This window comes from Apostichopus japonicus, chromosome 16, assembly GCF_037975245.1.
Source record: "Apostichopus japonicus isolate 1M-3 chromosome 16, ASM3797524v1, whole genome shotgun sequence".
In the NCBI taxonomy this organism is placed as follows: Eukaryota; Metazoa; Echinodermata; class Holothuroidea; order Aspidochirotida; family Stichopodidae; genus Apostichopus; species Apostichopus japonicus.
In genome coordinates, this window is record NC_092576.1 from 33980525 (window position 1) to 33988523 (window position 7999).

Genomic DNA, 7999 nt, shown 5'->3' on the forward strand with positions numbered 1-7999 from the left:
CACACAAATAAAGAGGTGTATACAGTAAAATATATGTAATGATGTTTTAATGGTACCAGCTACTGCACACAAATAAAGGGGTGTATAAAGTAAAATATAAGTAATGTTTTGATGGTACCAGTGACTGCACACAAATAAAGAGGTGTATACAGTAAAATATAAGTAATGATGTTTTGATGGTACCAGCTACTGCACACAAATAAAGAGGTGTATACAGTAAAATATAAGTAATGATGTTTTGGTGGTACCAGCTACTGCACACAAATAAAGGGGTGTATACAATAAAATATAAGTAATGATGATTTGATGGTACCAGCTACTGCACACAAATAAAGGGGTGGATACAGTCAAATGTAAGTAATGTTTTGTTGGTACCAGTTACTGCACACAAATAAAGGGGTGGATACAGTAAAATATACGTAATGATGTTTTGATGGTACCAGCTACTGCACACAAATAAAGAGGTGTATACAGTAAAATATACGTGATGATGTTTTGATGGTACCAGCTACTGCACACAAATAAAGGAGTGTATACAGTAAAATATAAGTAATGATGATTTGATGGTACCAGCTACTGCACACAAATAAAGGGGTGGATACAGTCAAATGTAAGTAATGTTTTGATGGTACCAGTTACTGCACACAAATAAAGAGGTGTATACAGTAAAATATACGTTATGATGTTTTGATGGTACCAGCTACTGCACACAAATAAAGAGGTGTATACAGTAAAATATATGTAATGATGTTTTGATGGTACCAGTTATTGCACACAAATAAAGAGGTGTATACAGTAAAATATACGTTATGATGTTTTGATGGTACCAGCTACTGCACACAAATAAAGGGGTGTAAACAGTAAAATATAAGTAATGATGATTTGATGGTACCAGCTACTGCACACAAATAAAGGGGTGGATACAGTCAAATGTAAGTAATGTTTTGATGGTACCAGTTACTGCACACAAATAAAGGGGTGGATACAGTCAAATATACGTAATGATGTTTTGATGGTACCAGCTACTGCACACAAATAAAGAGGTGTATACAGTAAAATATACGTAATGATGTTTTGATGGTACCAGCTACTGCACACAAATAAAGGGGTTTATACAGTAAAATATAAGTAATGATGTATTGATGGTACCAGCTACTGCACACAAATAAAGAGGTGTATACAGTAAAATATATGTAATGATGATTTGATGGTACCAGCTACTGTACACAAATAAAGGGGTGTATACAGTAAAATATAAGTAATGATGTATTGATGGTACCAGCTACTGCACACAAATAAAGGGGTGTATACAGTAAAATATAAGTAATGATGTATTGATGGTACCAGCTATTGCACACAAATAAAGAGGTGTATACAGTAAAATATATGTAATGATGTTTTAATGGTACCAGCTACTGCACACAAATAAAGGGGTGTATACAGTAAAATGTAAGTAATGATGATTTGATGGTACCAGCTACTGCACACAAATAAAGGGGTGTAAACAGTAAAATATATGTAATGATGATTTGATGGTACCAGCTACTGTACACAAATAAAGGGGTGTATACAGTAAAATATAAGTAATGATGTATTGATGGTACCAGTGACTGCACACAAATAAAGAGGTGTATACAGTAAAATATAAGTAATGATGTTTTGATTGAACCAGCTACTGCACACAAATAAAGAGGTGTATACAGTAAAATATAAGTAATGATGTTTTGGTGGTACCAGCTACTGCACACAAATAAAGGGGTGTATACAGTAAAATGTAAGTAATGATGATTTGATGGTACCAGCTACTGCACACAAATAAAGGGGTGGATACAGTCAAATGTATGTAATGTTTTGTTGGTACCAGTTACTGCACACAAATAAAGGGGTGGATACAGTAAAATATACGTAATGATGTTTTGATGGTACCAGCTACTGCACACAAATAAAGAGGTGTATACAGTAAAATATACGTGATGATGTTTTGATGGTACCAGCTACTGCACACAAATAAAGGGGTGTATACAGTAAAATATAAGTAATGATGATTTGATGGTACCAGCTACTGCACACAGATAAATGGGTGGATACAGTCAAATGTAAGTAATGTTTTGATGGTACCAGTTACTGCACACAAATAAAGAGGTGTATACAGTAAAATATACGTTATGATGTTTTGATGGTACCAGCTACTGCACACAAATAAAGAGGTGTATACAGTAAAATATATGTAATGATGTTTTGATGGTGCCAGTTACTGCACACAAATAAAGGGGTGGATACAGTAAAATATAAGTAATGATGTTTTGATGGTACCAGTTATTGCACACAAATAAAGAGGTGTATACAGTAAAATATAAGTAATGATGTTGTGATGGTGCCAGTTATTGCACACAAATAAAGAGGTGTATACAGTAAAATATTAGTAATGATGTTGTGATGGTGCCAGTTATTGCACACAAATAAAGAGGTTTATACAGTAACATACAAGTAATGATGTTTTGATGGTACCAGCTACTGCACACAAATAAAGGAGTGTATACAGTAAAATATACGTAATGATGTTTTGATGGTACCAGCTACTGCACACAAATAAAGGGGTGGATACAGTCAAATGTAAGTAATGTTTATATGGTACCAGTTACTGCACACAAATAAAGGGGTGGATACAGTAAAATATACGTAATGATGTTTTGATGGTACCAGTTATTGCACACAAATAAAGAGGTGTATACAGTAAAATATACGTTATGATGTTTTGATGGTACCAGCTACTGCACACAAATAAAGGGGTGGATACAGTAAAATATAAGTAATGATGTATTGATGGTACCAGCTACTGCACACAAATAAAGAGGTGTATACAGTAAAATATATGTAATGATGTTTTAATGGTACCAGCTACTGCACACAAATAAAGGGGTGTATAAAGTAAAATATAAGTAATGATGTGTTGATGGTACCAGTGACTGCACACAAATAAAGAGGTGTATACAGTAAAATATTAGTAATGATGTTTTGATGGTACCAGCTACTGCACACAAATAAAGAGGTGTATACAGTAAAATATACGTAATGATGTTTTGATGGTACCAGCTACTGCACACAAATAAAGGGGTGTATACAGTAAAATATAAGTAATGATGATTTGATGGTACCAGCTACTGCACACAAATAAAGAGGTGTATACAGTAAAATATAAGTAATGATGTTTTGATGGTACCAGCTACTGCACACAAATAAAGGGGTGTATACAGTAAAATATAAGTAATGATGATTTGATGGTACCAGCTACTGCACACAAATAAAGAGGTGGATACAGTCAAATGTAAGTAATGTTTTGATGGTACCAGTTACTGCACACAAATAAAGAGGTGTATACAGTAAAATATACGTTATGATGTTTTGATGGTACCAGCTACTGCACACAAATAAAGAGGTGTATACAGTAAAATATACGTTATGATGTTTTGATGGTACCAGCTACTGCACACAAATAAAGGGGTGTATACAGTAAAATGTAAGTAATGATGATTTGATGGTACCAGCTACTGCACACAAATAAAGGGGTGGATACAGTCAAATGTAAGTAATGTTTTGATGGTACCAGTTACTGCACACAAAGAGGTGGATACAGTAAAATATACGTAATGATGTTTTGATGGTACCAGTTATTGCACACAATTAAATAGGTGTATACAGTAAAATATACGTTATGATGTTTTGATGGTACCAGCTACTGCACACAAATAAAGGGGTGGATACAGTCAAATATACGTAATGATGTTTTGATGGTACCAGTTATTGCACACAAATAAAGAGGTGTATACAGTAAAATATAAGTAATGATGTTGTGATGGTGCCAGTTATTGCACACAAATAAAGGGGTGTATAAAGTAAACTATAAGTAATGATGTGTTGATGGTACCAGTGACTGCACACAAATAAAGAGGTGTATACAGTAAAATATTAGTAATGATGTTTTGATGGTACCAGCTACTGCACACAAATAAAGAGGTGTATACAGTAAAATATAAGTAATGATGTTTTGATGGTACCAGTTACTGCACACAAATAAAGGGGTGGATACAGTAAAATATAAGTAATGATGTTTTGATGGTACCAGTTACTGCACACAAAGAGGTGTATACAGTAAAATATAAGTAATGATGTTTTAATGGTACCAGCTACTGCACACAAATAAAGAGGGTGTATACTTTTAAATGATGTTTTGATGGTACCAGTTATTGCTTACAAATAACGAGGTGTATAAGGTTAAATATAAATTATGATGTTTTGATGGTACCAGTTACTGAACACAAATAAAGAGGTGTATACACTAAAGTATAAGTAATGATGTTTTGACCGTACCAGCTACAATATGAGTAATATTATATGTGCATGATGTATCAAATGTATAACTTGCACTTTGCAAAATGTGTCCAAAAACTTCCTTTTTATGTAATTATTAAATGTTTCTTTTGTAAAGTAAGTTTCTCAGATGAAGTCAAGTTCAAACACCCAAACACTCCTGTTGCATTGATTTTCATCTATACCTTTACACCAAAAAATTACACAAAATGCAGCAACTAAATTGACTAACCTTATTATTAATTTGAATGTTTGTGGAATCAATAGAGAAGACCAATTTGTTCATGTCACATCTTTATTGTGTATTCATTTGTAGTATCTCTTGTTTTCTTCATTACTCTGGTTTTGATTTCAACCATGGTAGACGAACAACTATCATTTTCATTGAATTGAAGACAACATCACAAAATAAAGGAGCTTTGTTTATCCACACTTCCCAGTTTGTGAAAAATTTAACTTGCATATCCTGATTTGCACAATGGTATTTACTGATCCATTCTTTTTCAATTATGCTGTGTTAATAATTACATTTCATAATGAGCCACACTTTTTTCATGTAAAAAGCAATGTCTCTCACTTGGCACATAAATTGTTTGTACGTCAAATTGTGTTAAGTGTAGTAAAAGGCCTTGTATGAATAAAGAAATTGTATGAAAATACATCCTAAAGAAAATAGTTAAAGGCTCTGTGTATGTGCAGTTTCCTTGAAGAACAGAAAGTGATAACTGATGTTAGACAACCCCAGCCCCTGGACATAAACTTCTGCTAGAGAACTTCCACACAGAGAATGGCACAGAAAACACCTAACCCTGGTAATTCCCAACTATCTTAAACTCATACCCCCTAGCATTTTCTGATCAATTTGGTGGGGCAACTTTATTTGTCTGAGGAGAGAGCTTTTGCATCAAACTGATTTTAAAATGTCCTTTATTAGTGATGAACATACTTTAAAAACTGGAAAGCAGGTTTTCAATTGGCTAGGACGCTGCTTACCAGCTGAGCTTTCTTTTATTTTTGTCAGTCTATGGCTTATTGTACTCCAAGCCCTTTTCATGTTCACAGTGAATGTAGCTGATATAAGTAAGGTGAAATGGGGTACCCCTCCTATTATTTCTTGGTAGAAGACATCCGTAAGTGTAGCAATTTGCAAATGTTGTTATTGATGCAAAGCATTTCATGTCGCAGTGTGATTTGACACCACTGTCCTCAGGGACGCAATGAGCAAAGACATCTCAGAGGGGGCAAGTGGGGGTGTCTCACTCCCCAATCTTGGTAAAACTGACAGTAGTTGGAAAATTTGAGTGCGACAGTCGGAACTTGCCGACTGTCGCACTATAATTTACCTAGGCCTATTCATATATGATTGTGAATGGCCTAAAAATTTCGGTTAAGATTGACCTTTAATCAGTCATATTTACGTTTTCCTTGCCACTTTGAGAAATTGTATCTCGCGATCTTTATACTCCACCGTACAAAACTTCGTAAGATTTTGAATACTCTAAAAAAATCCCTAATAGAACATCTGTACAACGTTCGCCAGCTTCAATTTGGTTTATCTATGTACTAATTTTGCTATTGGGTGGGATGATCCTGTTCGCTAGCAGGCTAGCTTCAAATAAGTTCAGCATATATATGGTCTGTAGAATACAATAAAACACTCAATGCTAATCTACGGAAGCTTAAAAGTGCCATCAACATAAGGAAAACTTTGCCCCATAAGTTGGACATTTTTCAGTAAATTGTTAAGATAACAACAATAAAATCTTATCAAAAATCAGGAAAATGTTGGATTGCTCAGTTGCTTTAACTGAGCAATCCAACAATTTTCTGCAAAATGTTTAATTGACAACTTATCATACCTCGTCAATTGGACAGTTTGCTGCAAAATGTTCAATTGTTCACTTCATTCCAACTGAGCAATTGGACATTTTTCTGCAAAATGTTTAATTGACATCTGATCGTATCTCGTCAACTCAACATTTTCTGCAACATGCTTAATTTTTCACTTAATTCCAAATACTCAGTTGGAATGAAGTGAACAATTAAACAAATTTCATGTAAGTGATGAATAGCCCACCCCTTCCCCAAGAAATAATATTAAGCGCGTTAGGAAAAAGCACTGTATTTTTGGCAATTCACTATGTCGTCAAATAATTTCTTGCAAAAAAAAAGAAGAGATTTTTTGAGAAAAAGTGGTCCAGGAAAGAACGTGGGCACGAAAACCAAACTACCGAACGACTGATCCGCTTCCAACCCCAGTCCCCTTGCACCGGTACTGTGACTGTTACATTAACATAGCTTTTGTAGTAAGTAGTCTATGTAGCCTTCAAGCAGATAAATTATACTCAGTTGCTTATTTGGTTATTATTTGGTTAAGTGCAGTCGCGAAAGATGGGATGTCTGACTGACAACTGACCGTAACGTTGACAACTGAGATTTCTTTTTCCTTTTACCTGTTTCAGGAACATTCAATAATTTTGAATTCAAATTCATCAATATGTACAAGCTAATTCATAAATCAAATTAAGTTATATTAATGCAATAATTCAAATTAAATTAAAAAAAAATGAAACTAAATAGTGAAAAAAAGTAATTTAATTACACTGAGAAAAAGGTACACAAAGAAATAAAGACCTGCAAGCAAATTACAACAACCATCAACTACTTTAAATCAAAGGGCATCCCCTCCCTCATAATTAACACATCATACAAATGACCTGGGACGTGATATTTAAGGTCTGCACTTCCATTTGTTTTAATAACAAGGGAGCTATTTACTATATGGGTCAAATTTTCGAGGTGAGTGGTAGGAGACTGGCCCTCAGCCCCTAAAGTTATGTTAAAAAGAATACAGAGGTCTACTATGTGCACAAGATTTTTCATAGGGGTATAACCCGCCAGTGTTTCAAATATTCCCTACGGAGTGGGTGGTATAAGGGAGGGGTGAGATTGAAGCAACTCGACGAAAGCCGTAGCCCCTGTAATCAACCGCACACCATGTATCCCAAGTAGTGGCCTCCAGTCTTATCTTCGATAGTTATATAGTTCGATGCAATAATATAATTTAAAGGAAAGTTTGTGGTTCAGCGGTTAGAATGTCCGCCTCACAATCCTTAGGTTCCAGGATCAAAACTCCGCCAGGAGCCAGATTCTCTTGACCTTTGACCCTTTGACCCTTTTATATGGGCTCCTCACTGTCTGATGATATAATAAATAATATTAAACTTTTCATAGATTATATTATTGAATATTTTCATACATCATCAAATTTTATTACATATCATATGTTTTGTCCCCGGAGAAGTTACTCTACCACTCAATCCTCCCCACCGTAACCATAATTCTGTACTACGAATACATGTTTGTATTTCTCCTTAAGGGAAAATTTGCTTATTTCAACGTTAAGGAGAAATACAAGAAACCTGTATCTAATTAGAAATGCAAATTTTGACTGTTACATTCACATATACCTATTGTAGTAAATAGTCTATGTAGCCTTCAAGCAACTAGCAATACTCAGTTGCTTACTTGCTTAACCAGAGTGATAAATAAGATTGTGAAGTGAGGGCCAGTGGTACAAATGTATCGAAAAAACTGATGGGGACTTTAAAAGGCGGTCCCGGGAGCAGGA

General features: G+C 34.6%; 1 long non-coding RNA gene across 1 annotated transcript; it reads left to right on the top strand.

Moving 5' to 3' along the window:
* Positions 1–3507: 3507 nt before the first annotated feature.
* LOC139983681 (uncharacterized) lies at positions 3508–4658 on the top strand. Its single transcript, XR_011798788.1, has 2 exons — positions 3508–3819; positions 4141–4658. It is a non-coding gene; the product is annotated as an uncharacterized lncRNA (long non-coding RNA).
* The last annotated feature ends 3341 nt before the right edge of the window (positions 4659–7999 follow it).